This window comes from Parus major, chromosome Z (assembly GCF_001522545.3).
Source record: "Parus major isolate Abel chromosome Z, Parus_major1.1, whole genome shotgun sequence".
Classification (NCBI taxonomy): Eukaryota; Metazoa; Chordata; class Aves; order Passeriformes; family Paridae; genus Parus; species Parus major.
The window spans coordinates 10,557,707-10,581,365 of record NC_031799.1 but is presented as its reverse complement, the minus strand read 5'-3'; the positions used below and the strand labels follow the sequence as shown (position 1 = coordinate 10,581,365).

Below are 23,659 nucleotides of genomic sequence, written 5' to 3'. Positions count from 1 at the left end.
CCAGGCATAGGGACACCCCAGCACCTGATTCTCCAGATTTTTATCATAAAACAAAACTAAAGAAAAAATCCTGGCAAATATATGAAATGTATTGACTTGAAGCAGAAAATTAGAGAAATTCAAAGTAAAATGCAGCAAGAAGTGCTGTTGTCCACAGACATGCTGTGAGTTACACTTCAATATTCTGAACATTTTTGGTTATCTTAGACAATAAAGGACCACAAGTACCATATGCCTTTATTTTTCATACTTTCTAGCATCTCTTTGAATTTCAGTACTCTCCAGCTTTGGTTTATTTCAAGTTTTAGTTTTCTTTGTGTTTCCTCAGTAGTCAGTTGTTTCAGTCAAAGTTCTGTCCAGGGTGTGTTTGATGTTTTTCATTCAATAATGGCTGTATTGACATGCAAAAGTTGCAAACTACTAAACTACTAAACTACAGATGGAAGAAAAACAGTTAACATTGCATTGCATAACTTTCACTAAACTTGTTAATTTCAAGGTTTGCTATTAAGCAGACCAGGATTATGCAGGGTAACAAAGATGCGCAGAAGTAAATACCTGCAAGGATCGCTTATTAAAATAGAGCCCCAATATCAGGAATTTGCTGTAGGCATTGGTAGTACCACCAATGTGCCAGTACCACCATTGTTCTTTGAAATTCACGCCCGTGTGGTGCTCAAACACGCAGTTACACAAAAACAAGCTGAGCTTTGCAGACCTCACACAATACACTGAGAAAATCTGGCAGGGCAGAATTACAGCCCAGTGCTACCAGCATTTGAATGAGAGCTCCCACCAATTTTTGTCCTTGCAGAAAGCTGAGGGATGAGACAGGTTATTAGTTTGTTTTCACATTCAGGCAGAAGTACTCTTTTATAACTGCAGCTTAAGAAACTTGGCAGTCTCTTAAAGGAACAAAGTGAAGGCACCCACGCAAATTACTCTTGAGCAAAAGAAAGAGAGGCAGTTCAATGAAAGACTGAATTGGCTAAATCCGTGAGTTCTTCAATGAAATTAAAAACCTGACAAGTGACCTGAGAAAGAGGGTCACATAAAAGATGGAAAATAGGTCAAGGGATAAATAGAAAATTAATAGCATATGCATACACAGGTCAGATCCAACATAACAGGGTGCAGACAGCTAGTTTTTATTTTCTCTGATTCATTGAGAAGATGATTATTAACCAGCTTATTTCTATTAATATAAATACTCCTTTTAAAAGATGGTGCTTTTTTCTTGAAAATTTGATTAGAAGTATAAAATAATTCTCAGCCAGTTTCAAAGAAAGCAAAAATGTGAGTCTAACATACTGAGAGGCAAAATTATTCAAGGGGTGGGGTTTTTAGGTATTTTTTGGTTAGTATGTTCTGATGAGCTTCAAAATACTTTTCTTGTAATAAAAATTATTATTAAACAAGGATTCTACATGGAGACCTGTAAATTAGTCTAAACTATTTACTGAAGACCAGTATATTGATTAATTACTTTAGACAATCCACAGGAAATGAGAAAACCATGAGGAAAATTTTTGGGAAGAAATACAACTCCTATCAAACTCTCCCATAGTTTTAGAATCGTAGAAGTTTCCAGTTAGAAAAAAAGATATGCTATGTTTTAAAAAGCAAATACAGAAGAGAAGAGAGGACCAGTGAAAAATCTGTATGTCTTTGTATATTTTTTAAATATCTGTAATGAAGTAATTGCTTTGAAAGGTTTTGGAGTCTTACTCTATTAACAGGAAAATGAATAACCAGGATGTTTATTGCTGAGCCATATTTTAAACTGATGACTCCAGAGAATTAATTCCTATATTTAGTCCACAAACAGTGAGTAAAAGCAGTTCCATATCATTAAAAGTGTGTATTTTCCATTACACTTGCAAAAGCAGACTTAGAAAATTGACATACATGTGTGAATTCTTTCCTATGCCTATGCATCAGGTACACAGAAATGTAATCTATCCAACTATTTGGTGCAATAATTTAAGAGAAACAGTTTCAATTTTAATTGTCTTCATCAGATGCCTGAGAAATGTAGAAGGTGGCAGGCTTTTTCAAGAACAATTGGGAAAACTGTCTTCAACATTGTTTGGAAACATAGAACCTCTACAGATAGATGTCTTTGAAAACAGCTTAGAGAAATATTTTTTTATAAATTCCTTTGGTACACTGGATTATACCTTAGAACTGAAGAGTGATTTTAAAGAACTGAAGAATACCAGCTGTGCTCTGTGCCTAATTGTGTAAAATTGAAAACTTTACTTCCTTACACAGATTTTTTGCTTTAGCAAGCAAGATAAAAACTGAGCATTCTCAAAAAGCTAGGTAGATGCTAATTTTCTCCCACAAGGTGACTTGTCCTATGCTTTAGACCATCCATTTCAAAACATTTCATACATCAATAACTTCAATGCCTTCACTTAATCATCCCCTGCTATTGAAGTAGTGTGTGTATGTTAACTGCTGTGCATCAAATTATAAAGGGTACTGAGAACAGAATGTATTGCAGCCTTTCAAAACTACTGTAATACCATTAACTTAAAACTGTGGTTTGTAACAAAGGATCAAACCTATCACAAAACCGCCTTTGTGTCTTTTACTCCAGTTAATGATCTGTGCATATCAGCAAATTAATAATAACAGAGATTTGGTAGCTACCCAGTATTTTAATTCTCCTCAACTAAAGCACCTTTTGCAGCAGATAAGCTTTTAACAAGGGATCTCACTTAGCTTTTTAAGGAAGCTTCTGATCTCACAATAATAAAAGATGATCTAGAGCTGGAAAAAAACAACATAATCTACTATAAACAGGTACTGAAGTGTGGATTTTGACATGCCAAAATGTATTTGAAAAGGAAGGTGTTTCCCTACATAATTACAATTTGTTTTCCTCTGCCATTTTGACCTACAAGGATGAAAATCTCATGTCTATGTAACAGGCTTACTGAAATGGAGGTCAGACTATTAGACTGTTAGCTTTATAATCCTGAAGGGAGTAACTGTGAAAAGAGTCTTAAGAAACAAGAGTGGTTCTCAAGACAATAATCATTACTAAAAAGAAAAATAATAATAATAAAAAAAAATCTTACTTTATAACAATAAACTGCAATTCTAGAAACCTGAAAGTTGTGCATAATGATAAAAAAGCTGCTTTGAACTTTTGCCATCTACTGAGCACCTAAATCCTGTTCAAGTCATGTGAGTTCTTATATACTGCCACTTACTGTGTCTGAGCACCTGGGAATTATTCTTCTATATCTTCACACTAATTCATGGAGTTCTGTCAGCTGGATTCTAAACTAGGCCATTGGCTCCTGTAGCTCATCCACATCCCAGTGAGGAGTGTGACTGTCTGCTTTTCATCATCCTCGTGTGTCGGTGCTTACCTTCTGCTCTAGACATTCTCCCAGCACACATCTGTGCACACCCAAACATGTTTAGGAGTGTTTTTCTACAAAGGCAGATTCTTCTAAAAAGAGAACAGTGAGACAACACTGTGGTCAGAATTTGCAGCAGGGGACATTTGCGTTGAAATAAGGAAAACGTATTTAAGTGTTGAGACAGTGATTAAACTCTGGATTGGTTTAGCTAAAGGGACATTGAAATCTTGATCTTTGAAACTCTCAAAGGCACCACTCCCCACTGGATTATGAGAAATAGAAACTTGCCCTCTATCATTCTATTCCTAAGGTCAGCAGTTTGATTTCAGAGTTTATTTGTTAGAGAAGCAGTATCTCAAATGGATTCTTAAATTAAGCAGAGCATGTTTGGCCTGAGGGAAGTGTAGCAATAATTTGATTTGAAGAAATTGCTTTTTCTGCCTTTACAGTTTATTTTCTATGCACTACATTTTCTTTAATTTTGTGATAGTAGTTTGTTACCCTTTTCTGGGAATACTTCCATGAGAAACAGCATGAACAGACAAAATTAGCATTAGTTTTCTGTTTGTTTCTAACTGAGGATCATTCATAAATATTCTTACAAGGGTTTGTATTTTTAATGATTTTGCCCAGATTTTTTTTAAGTCTTTATGGAGGTTCTTTCCAAATATGTGGTTCTATTGAAAAGGCCATTTATTGTTATGCAGAAAGAACAAGGCATGTACGTTCAATAAAAATTCTTATTTTAGGTTAAAGAAAACAAAAATAAATAAATTAAATAAATAAAAAACAGCTGCTGTCCTTGCAGATAGGCAGTCTTACTGGGATATTAAAGCTCAAGTACCAAGAAAACAAACATAAGTTCTGCTTGCCAGAGTTCTTTGAATATACATTATACTGTTCATTTGCATGTGTTTTATTTTTGATTCTCCCTTCCATGGAAGCTTTTCTGATTAGTGTGTTGTGTCTCACAGATGACCTGAGGAAATTATGTGACATTTCTGTTTTTCCAATCTCCAGAATTTCTCTCTGCAGGTGGTATCATTGGAAAGTTCCATGTGTTGATTCCTTCTTTTCAGTCTGTGTTGTTTGTAAGAAATCGTCACAAACATTTCCATTGCTTGCTTTCTACTGTATGGCTGTCTTTCTTCTCTTTATAGAATGTAGTTCTCTGTGTTAACATACAGATAAAAAAGCTCAAAATCAAAGTCGGGATACCCCACTGCTAAAACACTCTTCTGGTTTTGAAAGGCTATAATGGAACAGCATCAGTTAAAAACATGACTTATTCCTTGTAACTATTTGTTTCTTGTTAGCAAACTATCACATGCAGAACTGGATTGCATCCTAGAAAGAAAAGTTGTTTTCTCTTGCATTTCTGCCCATGACTCACAGTGGAAAGGAAAAAAACAAACCTGAAACACAACAGAGAAAAGGAGAGCTAAGTAAAGATTAATTATTAGTAATTATGTCAGTATTAAACAGATAGCCTAGAATGCTTTTAATGTACTAATGGTCTTTGTGTGATTTCTTCCAACTAAAAGATATGATTCTGATTAAAAGGTGAATCAGTGCCCCCAGATAATTCTGAGAAGCAATTAAATTATCTTGATAGAAAATAATTAAGTGGAAAATCGTATAGTCTTGATGGGAGGGAGCTATTTCAAAATTTCCTGTTCAGGATCCATCTATTTTTTCCTCTGGTTTCTGAAAGATCGTTAGATAAATAGTTCATGATGGCAAAGATGTCTTCCTTCAGTATTAAGAATACTTCCATGAAGTATTCTTAAGAATGTTTATGTGTTTGAGAAAAAGATGCATCACACCTCCTGTTGCCATAATTTCTTGATTTAAACTGTGCTAAATAAACACTATTAGAAAAACATTCATGCTGGGTCATATGAAAGGTTCATCACTATCTCTCCTCCATCAGTAGCCAGTAAGAGTTATTAAGGAAGAGAATATGGCAAAGCTTAGCTTCTGGTTAATCTGAAGAATACTAAATAGGTAATGAAACATCTAAAACAGTGATTATTCAAATATTTAGTAAGACAGCATGTAGTGGGCTGACCATGGCTGAATGCCTGGTGCCCACCAGGCTCTGTCATTCCACTCTTCAGTTGCACAGGCACTAGATAATATGATGAAAAGCTCATGCATCGAGATAAAAGACAGGGAGAGATCACTCAGTGATTATTGTCATGGGCAAAACAGACTCAGCTTGGGGAAAATTAGTTTATTACCAATCAAATGAGAGAAGAATAAAGGGAAAAAAAAGTAAAACACTTTCCCCCAGTCTCTCCCATCTGTCCAGGCTCCACTTCCCTTCTAATTTCTCTACTTCTTCCCTCCACAGGGGAGCAGAGGCATGGGGAATGGGGGTTATTGTTAGTTCCATTACACATTGCCATTCCTTCCTCCACACAGGAAGGACTCCTCACAGTCTTCCCCTGTTCCAGCAAGGGGTCTCTCCCATGGGAGACAGTCCTCCACAAAATTCTCCAACATGAATCCTCCACATGGGCTGCAGTTCTCCATTAACTGTTTTAGCTGGGTCCCTTCCACAGGGTGCAGTCCCTCAGGAACAGGCTGCTCCAATATGAATCCTCCATGGACAAGTCCTGCCAGCAAACCTGCTCCAGTCTGGGCTGCTCTCTCCATGGGCCACAGGTCCTGCCAGGAGCCTGCTCCAGCACGGGCTTCCCATGGGATCACAGCCTCCTTTGGGCATCCCCCTGCTCTGGTGTGGACTCCTCCAGGGCTGCAGGTGGATCTCTGCTCCCCCCTGGATCTCCAGGGACTGCTGGGCACAGCTGCCTCCCCATGGGCTGCACCTCAGGCTGCAGGGGAATCTGTGCTCTGGTACCTGGAGCAGCTCTTGCCCCTGCTCCTTCACTGACCTTGTGTCTGCAGAGCTGCTTCTCTCACACATTCTCACTCCTCTCTTCAGGCTGTGGTTGGCAGTAATTTTTTCCACCTTCTTAAATACATTATCCCAGAGGTGCTGCCACTGTCACTGGTGTATTTGGCCATGGCCAGCAGTGGGTTTATCTTGGATCTCTCTGGCATTGTCTGTGTTGGACATGGGGAAAGTTCCTGGCAACTGCCCACAAAAGCTGCCACTGTAGCCCTCACTACCAAATCCTTGCCATGCAAACCCATATAGCAGTATGATTCTTAATGATCATATAGCATGATTTTGAATAGCAATATATTTTTGGAAAGGACTATTTATTTCTATTTCATAATAGTATTCATTTACTTACTGGAAAAAATTATTGAGAGTTTTCTTCTAATCTAGAATCTCATAATTGAGCCAGCCATTCTACTGCAGTGATGTTTATGATTATAAAGTATCACTCAGAAGCACTGCCATCAGTGGCCATCAGTAGAATGGCATGCCATGTACATTAGGCCAAGTTTGTAACTTAATGGAGTCAAAAGGAGTATCATCATCATTGCATAGTTCTGCCTCCTACATATTACATACTTTATTAATTTAACATACATGTCCTCAGCTGCTATAATTTCTGATTGATTTAGGGAGCAAACAACCCAACGGGGTTCCCATATTGTTGCATTTGAAGAGGATAAAATATAAGAATACAAGGCAGTACATAAAATACACTTTTACAGCTAATGCTCATAAGGCATTCATGTAAGTTAGAAATACAGTATTGTTTGTGTTTAATGTATTTTAAAAAGCTCTATCTGCCTTACAGAAATGGATGAGACCATTCCCTAGATTATATTAATAGATGAATCACTTTGGGATATAAATAACTAGGAGACAAGCCCTTTGAAAGCCTGTTTTTGTAACCACCTCTTTTTATATTTGTCTTTTCAGACAATGTGAGATTCTGTGGGACATACTGTGTTAATTAGATGTAGGGTTTTGTGGAAATGCATTCTGGTTTAGAAATGCAAATAGGCTTTCTGTAACGGTACAAATATCCAGTAAGAAATTACTTGTATGATAATGTAACTTCACGTACAGATCAGAGAAAGGAAAATTACTCTGAAACAAACTCTGAAAAGGTTGGCTGGTTTCTCATTTAACTACCAATACAGAGAGACCATGTTATTGGATAAATACTGCTTTATGTGTTGTGGCATAATTGTTTATCAGTTACTTCTCGGGTTGTTAACTCAGTATTTATATATTATATCTCACATCAGCCAAGCTGCTGTGATACAAAAATTGTTTTGGTTATAATTTGAGAAAAAAAAAATTCAGTTGGGTTGAATGTTTTGGTTCTTCCATGACTGTTCTTAAAAGAATAAAACATATTTCAAGAAAATAAATACAGTTCATGGTTTTTCTCCTTCTCTGTGTGATTAAATTGGTCAGTGAGGACTTCTGGCACAGAACTATAAGAAATAATAAATTTAAATTACAAGTAGAAGATGCAATCTGCATTTCTTCCATGATGTTCCAATTTTGTTTTGGTAATAACCATAATTAAACTATGTGCCAGCTGCAAGAGCATGAGACACTCAGTGAAGGTATCTATGAAAGCTGCGGGTTTGTTACAAATGCACAATTAAAAGAAACAGGAGCATCCATGAATTTCTTTAGTCAAGTATTCAAGCACGGCTTGATAAAGTAGAAAGTTGTCACCCTGTACAGTGATCCCAGCCTAGAAAAAAAAAGTTATCTGTATTAATATATAAATTCAACTGAACATGCCAGCCTTGTACAGAAGAATTTACAGACATTTATAGAGCAAGGTACAAGCCTGAATTAGCATATGGTACATTTAATATACAGTCGGTACTAAAAAATGGACCAAAAGTATTTATGTATAAATATATATATATATATATACAAAAGTATATATATATATATTGGATAGCATAAGACAACGATGATTCCTGAAGAGCAGCTCTGAGTGATGGCAGCTACATTCCTTATAGTTATGTAAATTCTAGAAATGTGCTTATCATTTTATTTCAAAACAAAAAAGAAGCATATAGTAATAACTTCTGTAAAGCCAAAATACTTGGTAATTCATTTGTCCATTAATTTATTCAGGCTTACAAAATTTTCAGCTTTCTTCAGCACTGTTAGAGATAGTTGGGTCTTTGAATTGTCCCATAAAATACATGCAGAGTGTCCTGGACTTGCTGGCTCAGGAGCACTTCTGTGTAAACAAGAACCATTATTAGGCCTTTCTCAGATAGCATTGGCTACAGCTGTGCCAAAAGGATGGTCACCATTGTGCTAAGGGCATCCTGGTCCTCTGGGTCCTTGCTGTACTTCTTGAATGAGTTTTCTATGTGCTGGGAAGACCAGGACTTCAGAGGCATGCTGCTCATATGGGAGGAATTGAGCAGCCATGGCACCACCATGTCTTCTCTTATATAGCAGATGTCCTGAAAGTATATTTTGTCTTTAGAGAAAGACACATCAGATGATTTTGGCAGCTGCTTCTTCAGAGGAGGTCATTGTTGAGAAAGCAGGCAGCAGCATAAAAAATATTGTTCCCTTTGTAGTTCCATAGTTTCTTATTTTGTTGCTTAGAGTATTTCTACATTTGAAAACAGAGGGTTACCCTGTTTCCCTGTGTGATTTCCTCTGCTGCCTTTTTTTTATCTTTCTTCAATTGCTGAGAGGGTGAGGAATGGCAGGATCAAACTGCCACAACCCCTCAACATGACTGTCCAAGGTAGGCTGGGGATTTTTGATAGATAAGGGCTACGGGAGAGATAAAAACAGTCTGCAGTCTTCTCTCTGTACTCCTCGGAAGTAAATCCCCTCACTACCTGACATGCTCCTTTTCACATTTTTCCCACCTGTAAAGCCCTTTCCGAAACCTTATTGATTTCTTTGACTGGTTCATCCAACTTTTATCTTCTTTCCTGCCTTTCTTCCAATCCTATATGCTTCCTGTTCTGCCTAAAAGTCAGAACTGTGGTGGAGCTCCTATGCAGAGTACCTTCAGGTTATTTCAGTTATACTGATACAAATGTCATTGTATTGAAAATAAAGTTGCACTCTTAATTTACTAAATCTTGCTAAATCTTGGTGTTAAGGACTGATTTTTAGAATTTAGTAGGTTATTTTAACAAATTCCAAGCCTACAAACTATTATCAATGAATCCATCTCAAGGAACAAAATTATTATGCCTCTAGATCAGCCACAGAGGAATCTTTCTCTGTTGATGATAGGGCAGCTTAAAATCCTGACCTAAACCATAATTCTGAAGTTGATACACCAGTTATATGACATAGGATGAGTCAAGCTGATAATGTCCTCAGAGACTGGCCAAGATCTATTCCAGAAGTAGTTGTGCTTCTTTATACCCTACTGAAAGAAAGTCTGTTTCAATTTTTCATGCTCCAGTGGTTAGTATCCTTTTAGTTTACTGTCTGTTTTTATGTGTGTTCTGTTTCTACCTGTTGTCTTTTTTTCCAGCATTGTTCATTAGCCTAAGCTGCTATTGCACTTTTCCAGTGCTTACTCTCTTTTGTATTTATAGACACATTACCTTTATAGGGACAAGTAAGTGCCTGTTCCACTTTCTGCCTCAGCCTTTACTTTGCCACTCTAACCTAGCCAAGTTCTGTCAGTCACCTTTTAACAGATAGGCTTTACAGCCTTTACATCATCTTGGTGACCTTTCTTTTCTTCTGTCCTAATTTGAAAGACTTTCTTGAATGTAGGTGACCTGTCTTCTGTCTGTACGAGATTTTACTACTACCTTAAAATATTCTCCTTAATCCAATGCTCCTAGGATCAGAGTTGCCTTTTCTTGGCAGTATTCCACCAGAGGCTGAGTGTGCTTGTATTGACTTGCCTGACTGGCTTAAATATTGTTAGTAGTGTAGCCACAGGGACACAGTGTTCATTAAAAGCTGAAAAAGCTAACTCAAAATCATGAGGAAATATTTAAGAGCTATCTCACTCTGCTCTGCCTGCTGCTACAGTTACCAGGGCTGCATTATGTCAGCTGGCTATGAACTGGATAGTGCAGGTATAAATGCCTAAAGTTATCATTTTTACGGATCCCAGTGATAGTTCTTTGCTATTACCCTCATCTTTCATTACCAATCCATTAGTGATTTACTTTTTGTTCTCTTTTCCCCATGATCCAGACTCTAGGGCTATCAAGCCTGTTTTGATTACAGGCAAAACTGTACATTCAGACCTTAACAATATATACTTATCTTACAGAAATTAAGATAGTGATGGTGTGAACAGTACTTCTTGGTTCACCTTCATTTTAAGCAATCTTAGCTTTCTCATTCCCTCTTCCTTGTTCTGAGCTCCTTGTGTTTAGCAGAGTCAAGCATTTGCAGAAATAAAACTGGGTACAGCCTGCCACATGACCAGTTAAATATGTATTAGGTTCTACTTTGTGTTCCTTTTCTTATTTTTAAGATTATAGCATCTGTTCAAGCACCTATTCCCTATTTAACAGGAGCAATTTTATCCCTTTCAACAGAGAGAGTCACTAGTAGAATTTGTTCAGAGCTGGCTGAATGCTATGGGCACATGTGTGATGAATTTTAGGGATACCATCAGCTGAGTCTTTTCTGCCAGCTATACATTCTGTTCCTAGTATTTGTTGGATCTTGGAGTAAACCTGTTCAGAAGTTTACAAATCAGAAGGAAAAAAAAAAAGAGAATTTTCTTCCAGGACCAGCTGAGTTTCCTATACTCTCTGACCATGGAGTCAAATGGATAGCACAGCACACATGATGGGAGCAATGCAAGCAGAGGTACAGTCTGATCTTCTGAGCAGCAGCTGGTGCTTAGCACAGCCAAACCACATTCAAGGAGTACATCAGAAGTTTTATAATCTCTGTGGGTAGATCACAAGGCACATACTCCTTACCTGAAAACATTTTTCAAGAAACACAAATATTTCACAATATACTGTTCCTATGATTAGTGATTAGTTTTGAATAGTCCACAGAATGTCCATTCACATCTCACAAGATGTGAGCAATGCTGACCTTGATTGGAGAGATTTGACTCTAAAAACAATTTAGCAACCACACCCCTGAAATCTCCTTTCACTATTAAAAAAAGACTTCTTGCTGTCTTCTTCTTTAAAAGAATCTTCACTATACATACATACATTTCATTTTGTATTCAGTTCACTGGCTTGAATACAGAGAAGATAAAAATATGATTCAGTGAAAGCGTTTATAAGGCTATGTAAAAATCTTTTTAGTTAAGTAGAGAGAGATGACTAGTGAATAGTTATGTTAGTAAAATTCACAGCCTTATTGCATAATGTGAAACTCTTTTCAAGTCACAGGAAATAGCTTTCAAAACTACAAAAAAGAGACTTTTTTCCTTCTGTTTAATCAGCTTTTTGATGTAGAGCCAACACCTTTCATTCTGTTGTAAAAAAAAAAAAAAGAAAATGTGCTATCCTAAAATATAAAACATGGACTACTGGTACACAAAAAACTATTATGGATGCAGTTTATGTTGAAGAGGTATTAGGTTTCCCTCAGACAAAAAATCATGGGCAATAAGCATTCAAAAGGAATCACAACAACCTGTAGAGTATGTAGCTGATGCTCCCAATTATTCTTTTTCTGCTGGTGCATTCCTACACTCCAGAGGACACCTCTCACCTTTACAGCCACCACACTACAAACATTGCTTGCACTGAAGAGAATCACTGTTTTGCCTGAAGCAAGGAACATAAGTGTTGCAAAACTGACTCCTCCTCTAATGGGGTGAGCATGTACAAGTACACAGAGTTGTATTTCTCCCAGAGCTGCCAGGCTGAATATTTTGCAGTCAGAGCTCTAAAGCTTACAGGCTTTTTCTTTGTTTATCTTTCTTTTGGGTCTTTCTCCCTCTTTCTTTCTGGATTTTTTCCTTTTTAAAATATATGAGAAACACTTTGAAACGCTGGATTTTCAAGTCCTTTTTCAGGAAGCATTCATGAGCTGGCATGGGTCAACATACATTTCATTACCAGGCAAAAGTAAGTACTGCAGTTAAATCTGTTCCTACTGTATTTTTACCTGACTGTAAAGGGTTTGGTATTGTATGAAGGACAGAGTAGACTGTAGTTCTGTTGGCAGAAATTGAAAACTTACAGAAATAGGTAAAATCAATTCAGCTTAATATGGTATGGTAAATATCATGTGGCTCACATTCTGAGAAAGAAAAAAGGGATTTTAACTTGTAAGTCAGTGAGCTCTTTTAATACTGAAATAAGCTGTGGACACAGAGATGCCACTCCTTCTCTATGCTTTTTTTAAGTGACAGTTGGACTGTGTTTATTATTTTGAAGCATTTTTAATCCGCTTGGTAGTGCATATCTCATTATATTACTGTTTGATATCATTTATGTTCACTTAACATACTATTATTTTTGTTATACATCAATGAAAACATCCTCCTGGAACTCCTATAACTGCCATAATATCTTCCACCATCTGATGTTCCCTAGCTATTATTTAATTCTTCCTGTGTTCCTGTGTCTGCACATACATTCACTAGTTATCAGATTCTGTTTTGTGTTATTATCTTCAGGATGTGTTGGTATTGGCATAGACTGGCAGTGAAAGGGAAGGATGAAGGGAAATGGATCTCAGAGAGAATGGAGAGGAAAGGCTGGTAAATGAGCTGGCAAGTAGTAAAGAAAACGATGTGCCTTGATCCAAAGAGCATCTTTTCAGCCAGTTTTCCCTGCATTTTATGGAAACGCTGTGCCGTCAACATCTGTAATATTTTCACTATTCCAACAATCACCTGGGAATTCATTAGTACTCTGGGAATGAATACAGTTTCCCTTGCTTTGAGTCCCCTCTAGAGAGCGCAGCAGCCTGCGAGACAGTTTTGCGGATTCCGTGTCCGTGTGACCACCGTAAGATTCCTGCTGCAGAAATGCTCTGCTGCAGCTATCAGTCTTCTCTTCTTCTGAGAGTTGGCTTGCTTTTGTCGAGCTGCACTAGGCACCCTCCCAAGGCAGGCAGATGGATTGCCCAGGCAGCGGGCAAGTTTAGCAACAGGTAATGCCCGAACGCCTGTGTCGGGAAAGCAGCCATTGACCACGTGCGTGTTTCGCAGCTCCGAGCATCCACAGCGAGCCTGCAGCGTGAACGCTGGGCAGCCTCCTGTGACAAACTGCAGCCTAAAGTCCTGCAAAAGGACTAACCTAAATCCCCACTATGGTTTGGAGCGCGCAGACTGAGGAGGGAAACAAAACCTGGAGAAATGCAGTTAGCATAAAGCCAGCAAGGAGCAAAATACCTGATAGGTAATCCTAGCGTTTTGTTGTTGTTGTTGTTGTTGTTGTTGTTGTTGTTGTTAAAATTGATCTTGAAATCTACCAGACTATAAATTTTTATGTCTGTGGTGTGATGCTTTGATATGGCATGTTTCCTAGTGGTCTGAGCTGAGTAGGCTAGTTCAATCTCAGAACTTTCATCTTTATTTTTCAGAAGGACCTTAAAGTTTTTAAGCTATTTACATTGTATTATCATAATTTTTCATTGCTCAGCAACATATACCTTTTAAATGTGTCATGTGTTCATGGCTCCATCTGCAATTACCACTCGTAGCAAGTAAAGTTCAGCTATCAGAAACAGGGGACAAATGGGGCTTTTGAAAGCTCTGGCCTTCATTTAGAGCTTGTGGAAGTTAGACTTCCACACAATCCTTATGGCAGTGGAGCAAATGGAGTTCAGCCACTTCATTCAGCTGTATCACTATTGGAGTTGAAACTTCTTTCCTCCCAGGTGGGTTTCTTCTCCAGAATCAGACAGAGATTAATTACGTACTCAAAGAACACTAGAAATGCTTTTGTTCCTATTGCCGCTTCCATCTGTCTTGTTTGAAACTAACATTCTGGTATTTCCAGACACTGAAATTTACAAACTATATTTTCTATGTATTTAGGTACCCACATGTACATACCAATACACTTTTTATTCTTCAGGCAGGATTTTTTAGTTTTGTAACAAGCTTTTGGTGTGTAATACCCACCTTTCAAAGTTCTATTCCTCCAAGAAAACCTTAGTTTGCTGTGGCTTCAGCACCACTTTTGTTTCCCATTTATTTCTTCAGTACAGCTGCCTTTCAGAAAGGTTGTAGAGTTGCTGCACAAGGTAAAATCAGAGGGCAGCTCAGCCTATACTCTAAGGTTTTGATTGTACTCATAAATTGGACTAATCTAATACTCTAACAACTTCACTTGTTAGAGTATTGTTAGCCTCTCAACTATTCCTGACTGTTCTACAGTTTTGGGGGGATGCCTTGTTTGGTCTCCACTCTTGTTTATCTGTGATTGCTATCACATTTCTCTTTAGCCTAGCCCTGAATTAAAAATCTCCTGTCAGGTGAGTCTGTACTTAGGCTGCATGGGCAGTTAGACTAAACTTAGTTGATCAACCTTGAGGCTGATCTTAATCCTTTTTAAGAACCAGCCTACGTCATTTTATTTTTACAGCTGTAAAATTAAATAAAACCTATTCTGCAATCCTCGCTCTTACCCTAAGTTATCACCATGGATCAATTTAATTAAACATTATGAAGCCAGGAGTGCAGCTAAATAACAAGAGAAGGAAGGTTTCTAACTGTTGGCCTTCCTATCTTTGGTATTGCCTGGTCTCACTGAAGAGACCTTGCTCTTGCTTTATCTATCACACATAGATACAGGTTGGTAATGGTTCTATTTAACGTGAACTTTAATCCTTCTGAAAACTTACTTGTTAAAAAACTTTTATATCCAGCAGGCTGTATTTACAACCACTTTTTAACCCTAAAACTTCATGGTTTCTGTTAGAGCCACTGGTAATTCCCCTGCTTGCAGCATGTACCTGCCAAGTGCAGCTCTGGCTCTGCCTGACCCTTCCTTTACTGCATGTACCCCATACCTAGCAGCAGCATCTGACCTTGAGAGTCAAGAAAAGAGTTGTTCTCTTTTCCTGCCACACTCTAAATAAGTGAATTAAAAATGAGAAAGGATGAACGTTCAAGTAAATGTTATAATATATCTGCTGTTAAGGATTGCATCTAGGTTGAGTCCTATTGCCATTGTATATAGGTTAGATTATCATTATGATCCCCCTAGATTTACAGATAATGATCTCTGAAAAGGCCTCATTCAGCATATTTGTTACATCTGATATCATTCGTTTTCCTTGTCTTAAGAAATTTTCTAATCTCCTGTATTTCAAACCCCTTACAGCCTGAGGTAACCCGAGGTTTTTGGCATGGCAATTCTCTTTCCAAATTCATTGTTCCCTCAGGGCAAAGTCATTCCATATTAACAGTGGTTTTATATTGTCACATTTCCACTTCTGGTGAACATGTGATACATAACATTGCATATGAGCAAGTATGTACTGGTTCATAAAAACAGTCAATAAACTTGGCACCAATAATTGCTGAACACTTTCAGACCTCTAACTGGAGCAAGAACAATCAGGAGCAATCATGATATAAAAATGGAGGGTTTAGAATTCACAACAGATCATCTGTTTGATGAACAGCACATTTTGGATGTTGCTGTATGGTGTGACCCTTCTTTCTTGGATGAAAGAGGAGATGGTCTTTGGAAAAGCAAAGATGACTTGTAGCCAAATCTACATCTGCTTTCAGCCTCATCCAAAGACTGGATTGCTGTGTTGCTGTTTCTTCACTCCTAAACATTAGCTGGTAAATCATGAGAGTTCAAGAAAGCCGATCCAAAAAGAGTAGGCTTTTCTTTCAAAATATTCCCTTTACTTAATTATGGTGCAAAGAGAAAATAAAGAACAATTCTCTTCAGTGATTATAGGGCAAATTCTATGTACCTTATGAAAGGTAGATAAATCATGATTTTGTGAATACAGAATAAAAATGAGAAAAATAGAATTAATTAATTAAGAATGAAGATTAGTCTTTGTTTTAAGTAACAATATAAAGGATTTTTTGTCTAGATAAGGTAATTGTGTATGATCATACTATTTTGTCCGAAGATAAGGAAGACAAAAAAAGTTTCCTGTCTATTTTTCACTCAAAGTATGTCTTCTAATCTCTTCAAGAAAAGCTTTACCTCACATATCTTGTATCATCTCTGTATCCTAATCAGCATATATCTGTTTAGCCTAAGAAATGCCAAATTACCCCAAACTCTCTGTAATTATTACTGTTGTATATTAAAATAGTATTCATATGTAAGTTCACTCCCTAATTCTTACTATATACTGCTCTCTAGTAATTTTATGCCTAGCACCTCTCTTCATTCCTTGTTTGAGTGAAAGCAGTGTAGATTTCTATTGTGATTTACACAAATGAGGAGAGGACGAGAAAAGGCTACAACCAAGGGAGATGTCATTGGTCTCAATTAAAGAACAACTTTGGTGCCAGATGGTGCAGGCTCCATTCCTCCAACTTCCTGCTGGAAGACCTAATCCTCAAAAGTCTCATCACCCCAGTCACCAGAAGCCCTTCCCCCTGTTCCAGCCATACAACCCTCTTACCCTAGAAATGTATCAAATCCATGAGACCTTGGAAATCCTCCCTGTGTCCACAGGAGTCACCATGTTGTCAAGGTTGTGGCCATATCCCCTGTGATCTCTGAACCCCCTGTACTTGCTGAAAGCCTTGCCTTTTTCTTTGCCACAAAAGAATGTCAAAGGCCCTCACAGATACACACACGCCTATGTGAATTTTTGTGTCTTTACAAAGACACAGGTGAAAATGTATGAAGTGGATAAATGCATGTTCATACATAGTTATACTTCTTTATACTATAGAAGGATTTTATTTATAAAGTGTGTGTATGAAAACGTTTAGTACAAGATAATGAAATTAAGTGAATATTTAATGTTAATAGAAAACAAAATAAAAGGAAAGTTCAGTTAAATGGTGTAGGAGTATATCAGAGGGAGTGGGGGGACGTGAAAAGATCTGAATGTGCATTGGGCAGAGGGGTGAGCCTGAAACTGTCCAGGAGGCCACCCAGTCCCGGGTCATCCAAACAACAGACCAGACCTGTGAACATGACCAAGAGGCCCTCTTCTTCTACCTTCAAACCAACCAGGTCACCTTAGGGCTGTCCTGCAGCTTTTTTCTATTTTAGAAAATATAGTTAATATTGATTTATTAAAGTTGAAAGCCAGAAGGAAAAATACTACATGTTTGTAGGGACTTCTACATCCCAAAATGTTTTCCTAAAAAGACCATGTGCATTTAAGAGAAGATGGTTGGGGTGGAATTATGAAAACAGAAATTTGTGTAAAGGGAGGTGAGGTAACTCTTGTCTACATCTCAGTGTTCTAACACATACTTGTAATACCATGAGAGGGATTATGCTCCATGTATTCCCTTATCCTTATGTTGATGTGGAGTTCCTACCACTTTCTTAAAACTCAATCCTGGCTGAATACACAAAAGACAAAATTTTTCTGTGAATTATTTTTATTCCTTCTCAGAACCACAGGATTAAAAAAAAAAAAAAAGTAAAATAGCCCATAAAACCCAGCTTTGAAGGAAAGGAAATGGTGACAGTAGGAGACAGGTCACCATCACCCCAGTGATCAATTAATAAATAAAATTTCATTGAACATGACTTAAATGTTGCCTAATGTTTTCCTGTGTGCATGCAGTAGCAGCATGTTGATAGACTGCAGCATCTGTTAAAAGACATTTTCTGTGCTCCTGGAGAACTGGGAAGCTTTGGGAGTTTAAGACCCATTTTTGAAACAAGCTGTTTCAAATACTGTTAACTGAACATAAACAGGTGGTCTCATGTCTTGTAAATCAAGACTTACAACATGCATACATCTATGAAAAAGTCCTTTACAAGTAACAGGTATTTGTGGGCTATTCTATGCACAAGAATAACAGCATTAAGCTCATTTTAATGGTGGTGAACATATTATCCAAGTGTGCCAGGACTGTGTGTCTGAAAGGCAGAATAGGTTCTCAAGTAGCTGAAACTCTTAAAACCATTTTTCCTGCCTCAGTAATTACAGATCAAGGAGGGAATGGATGTTCTTAAATCAGCCTTCACACAAGCTGTTACATTAAAATAATTTTCACATCTTTGTTACTAGTAATGAGGTAGATGCCTTTGTCACTTTTTGCTTAAACAGGGTGCTCAAAGCAAAAGCATGGGGATGTCTTAGAGCACACAGTTACCATTTGCTACATTGGTGTGTTATTTGAGTTCATAATAAAGGACTATAACCACAGTTTCTTCATTACAGCCAGAGTCAGACATGTCTGTGAAACATCCAAGCTGTGCAAAAATTTGGAAAACCATGTCTGGTAATTGGTGTAAAATTAGAGTAAATATACCTCCACTCTGGAAGGAAGACTGTGAGGATGTTTAGGACAAAAGATTTAACAGTGGTTATGAACAGATGTTCATAGGTATTAGTTGAAACTATGAGAAAGGGTCAGATGTACTGCTTAATAGACTACACTCACCAAGGTATCAAGGGACATTCTATTCCTATGAGCTTTAAAAAATGAACACTACTGAGGGCAAAATTTAAAAGTTTCTATTAGTAAAAAGAGGGAAGAAACAGCTATTTGTAAAGGATGTTGCTTGCCCTAGAAATTTAACAGCTGGATAAAAGCCTCTCTAGTCCATGATGTTTAGCAGTTGGAGCCAGAGTGGGACAAAAAGAAGGATGGTAAACCACAGTTTTCACATCATGCTCCCCAACAAAGTTTGCACCAGAATATCCCCACAAAACACTAGTTTGAACTTTACCAAACAGCTATTCAAAGCCCCTGGAAGCCGTCAGGCCAGTGGGAGGTGAGGTTAGCAGAAATACAATACCCAGACAGCTGGAATAATATTAATAGTGCTGCTGGGTAAGACATGGCATTAATCTTTGCAGCAAGTCCATTATTCATTCATATACATACTGCTGGAACGTGTAAACACTTATTAGCTCCAACAACAGAGCTTTAATTGTTGACCAGCCATGGATCTGGTCTTTAGTCCTGCAACTAGGAAAGCAAAACTTAAAATGGATAAAAATTCTCATATTTTTCATACAGCCAGGAAACTAGCATGGTTTTTGGAAACTTCTCCTGGGGTTGCCAATGACAGTTTCCCTTTTCATTGACATGCCTGGAAGGTTTTCATCTCCATCTACTTCTACACTAAACATTATTGAATACCAGCTGGTTTGAGATTTATTAGTCCCATTCTTATGGTGAGTTCTGGAAAATGGTAATAGCAGTGAGCTCATTGCATAAACACAGTACAAACTGCATTATGTGCCAGTAAACCAATATTGATTTGATAGAGGAGACACTGAAATAAATACAAATGAAAGCAAGCATGTCTTCTTTCACAGTGGAAAGGAGATTGTGAATTTTATCTGATGACCTGGAAGGTTTTGGTGTTTTAACAAAGCCACCATACAAAAGTAAAGAGTAAGTGGTAAACGAAGTAACAAAATAATTAAAAGGACACCTCCTTGTACATGAATTATTAAACATCCCAAGTGGACTAGGAGCTGTATTCTACACTCCTTTTTAGAATCTATATAATTTTTCTCTAATAGTTCAGGAATGATTAAACCACATGTTAAAAGTGTGGCTAAAAACATGGCCAGAGATGTGATCAGATATGTCTTCCAAGCAGTTGTGGCCGAGTTGAGGTCTGGCAAAGCAGGAGGTCTCCAGGGTTGTTGAGAGACATGTCACAGCCCTGAAGGGCTGTCCTTTCTCAAACCCTTAAAAGGAAAAGGATGGGTAGTGCTCTGTGTTCCAGCCACCAGAAGAAGCAGAAGGATAGTAAACTCTACTGAACACTAGGAATAAAACAAGAAATACAGAGGAAGATGGCCCATTCTATCACTAGAAAAGGAGGTATATCTTAACAAGGCTGCTTTTTGTTCATGGCTGCTCCAAATAATGCACTAAACCCATCATGGATTTGTCTGAAGTTTCCCCAATGCAAGAAGGCATCCCAAAGACCTTGTTCTTTGAGATGCTGTTGCTGTCAGCTGTAACACAATTTTCCCTCTGGACTAGAGTGAGAAAAGTTGTGTAGGTCTGAACAACTGTGCTGGATCTTTGCTGCAATATTGTTGAAGAGATTCTGTGTTGAGCACTTTTAGTCATGGATGATATCTTAGGAGATATCCTGAATTTGTTAATCCAGTCTGCTATGTAAGGTATAGGTGACCTCTAAGCTGCCTTCAGGAGTTCATATTTTGTCCTAACAGGAGCCATGTCTACTGGTGCACCATGTTCAGGGGAGGCCTTTGGTAAGTGTAATCCCCTGCCCTTGTCATTATTACACTGGATAATTTGGGTTTGTTTCAGAAATTTCATCACATCTATCATTTAACCAGTGGTTTTCCTCTTTTGGGGAAAACCATTGAAAACTCTCCTTGTTGTGCCCCTGCACATGTTCCTGTAAAGCTGTGTTTTTGTTCTGGTTTTCCATTTTAGTAGGCAACATTATCTGTATCTTGCAGCACAGCACAGAATCCAAAGACTGACCAAGTGACACTGTACAGTATAACTGGATTGGGTTTCATCAATCATGTTAATGGGTGGTTGTGTATCTCTTTTTTCTTCTCATTTATTTTTTTTTTCTGTTCATATTTAAATTTTATTATTGATTCCTCTTATTAACCAATGTGCAAACTTTTGCAAGTATAAATCAATTTACAAAGTCCATGCATTTATAAATATTTATGCACACCTTGCTCTATATATTTTAGAAATACTTAAATGTCACCATAAGGGGCTGAACCTGCAGTAGAAGAAGGTGGGCATGGCACCTGCCCTGTCCTACCTTGTGTGAAACTGTCCTGACCTTAGAATCTAAAAAAAACAGGGGAAAAGGGAGGCAAAATTAGACAACAGAAGACAGTCAGCAGTTTGTGTAGCCTGTTAGGAATCAGTATCTTCTTCACAGATTTTTAAGAGATATTTTTTTAGCTGTACCCTCTCTATGTTGATGACTTGATTATAAAGTAAATCCATTACATGTAGCACAGAGATAAGTAACAGCAACACAGGTTCCCACTGAAATGAAATATTCTCAACAGTCCTATTGTTATTGTTATTCTATTGAATATTCAGTATTCTCTGATTTCCTTTTAAAGGAGGTAACAAGATTCAAGGACAGAAGAGCAGTAGTGATGTCATATATCTGTGCTGTGGTCAGGCTTTCAAGACAATTTCATGAAATTTTCATAAATTAGCTAGAAACCCAGAGTCTATATGAAGCCACTGTGCAGGATGGCCAGTCCTTGGAAAATGATTTACAGCTGGTTATCAGTGAGTCAGTGTCTGAGCAAAGGGGCAGAAAACTCCTTGGTGTGGCAACTAATTTATATGTCATTAGTGACATGGATAGCATTATACTAGATAATGGTGAAAGGAGAGGGACTTTAGCTTATTGAGAAGAAGAAGAGAAAAAAGTTATTTTTATAATTTTTATTTATAATTGCTGTATGATTTCTGATAAATAAAAACTTGCTTAGTAGAAGTAAGACTAAGGTGCTGCTCTGAAATACAGGTGCACAACTACACAAATACGGGACTGAGGTAACAAGGATTCAGGAAGGTAGTTGGTACTGTGAGAGACTGTGTTATGTGATTATTGACTCAAATCATGCTGTGAGAGACTGGACTATTGGAGCTAACAGCTCAGACAATTTGGTGAGTGCTTTGCTAGTGATGCACAGAGTGCAGAAGGGTGTGCATGCTTGGGGCTACAAGCTGGGTTTCCAGATAATGCAGGAGGCTGATAAAAGACAAATCCTGAGAGGGGGCATAAGTCCTTCTTATCATGCCAATGTCCTCCCTTCATGATGACTCATCTGTGAAAACTCCCTTCCGAGGTATCAGGACAGTCACATGTAGGATGAAGATGGGTATGTCACATGTAGGATGATGGGCTATAATGGGTCTTGACTGATTCAACTACGATGGTAAGAGACAGCTGCAACATTTTAGAAGATGTCAAAGACTCATGAATTGTGCCATGATCCAGTGTTACATCATCCAGGGGAGGTACAGGAGGCATTTCCACACAGCCTCATCATAATGTAAAACCCATGGACCTGGTGTTTTTTGAGTTCTTTCCCTCCACCACTTGATGGATAAAGTCTGCAACCATCACCTCAACAAGACTGCAATCACTGAGAAGACCAGAAGAAGAGGACCAATGGGACATCGTTGGAATCTATGGAGTGGTCATATTTTCTTCTGCTTTACTTTTTTCTCTGTTACTTTCTTTCTCCCCTCCTCTTCCCCCCACCCCGTTCCCACCCCATATCTCTCTCCCCCCCTCACATTTACTGTTTAATAAAAGCTGTACTGTTGACTTCAGAGTATGGTGTCATTTGCGCCTTAATTTGGGCAGAGGGACCTCTCTAAAAATTTTAATAAACAGATCTTGACAGGTATAAATGAGGGGTTTCACATTACAATAAAAAGAACAGGAGTCAATAAAGTCATCCTGCTGCGCAAAAAGTAAATACCATGCCAGGATTTACAAATGGGAGTGTGGTTTGAGTTGTGCAAAGTGTTTCTCTTATTCCCTTCAATATTTTCAAGGCCTCAGCTAAAATACTTTGTATTTCAGAGGTGCAGGGTTTCAAAAACGATAGAGAGTCTGCAGCAGAGTAAGAAGATTTAGAGATCTGGAGAATGTGGCATATAAGAAAACTAATCAAGACTGCTACATCTAAATAAGAGAAGATATATTTAAAGTTCAGAGTAGTGTCTCTAAGGTCGGCAGAGAGACAGGAGCTCTCTGTTCTGTTCCTTTTAGGCTGGAAAATAAGTATTTGGATTAAGTTGTAGCAGGCAAGACATAGAATAGATATTAAGAACATTTTGTTAATACAAATATTTTATCAGTAGTCTACATTGCCTGAGGAGGCTTCAGAATTTCCCTAATTGGATAGATTAAGCAAATCTAAGGAATTACATTGGTATTGTTGATCCCTCCTTGGTGCCCTTGGGGTTTAGATGACTTCCTGAAACCTCTTAAAGTCTGAATTACTGAGAAGCTTTTATGCATGAAATTCTTAGATTTCACATTCTTTGAAAAGGGATATATATCTTTGATGTTTGTACTGTACCCAGAAAAGCAATTAGATCTAGAGACTCTGGTAATCATAGAAACTGTACAGTAATAATGGTATCTAATTAGCATGTTGTGTGGAAATAGAATTGTAAAACTGTGATTCTCTGTGCCATAAGTGAGGTGGTGGGCTGACCTTGGCTGGTTGCCAGGTGCCCACCTAAGCCACACTTTCACTCTCCTCCTCAGCTGGGCAGGGGAGAGAAAACAGCGGGCTCATGGGTCAAGATAAGAACGGG

At 37.9% G+C, this 23,659-nt stretch overlaps 1 protein-coding gene across 8 annotated transcripts in view; it reads left to right on the top strand.

Annotated features, from left to right (window-relative positions):
* The window catches only part of PRLR (prolactin receptor), a 154,392-nt gene that overhangs the window by 54,525 nt on the left and 76,208 nt on the right, over window positions 1-23,659 (top strand). Inside the window, exon 1 of one of the 8 annotated variants that reach the window (XM_015653102.3) lies at window positions 11,573-12,335. The exons of the other annotated variants lie outside the window; for them this stretch is intronic. The gene's annotated coding sequence lies outside the window, so the exon portion shown is untranslated. Of the gene's footprint in view, window positions 1-11,572; window positions 12,336-23,659 lie in introns of those variants that run through there. 8 annotated transcript variants of the gene reach the window in all.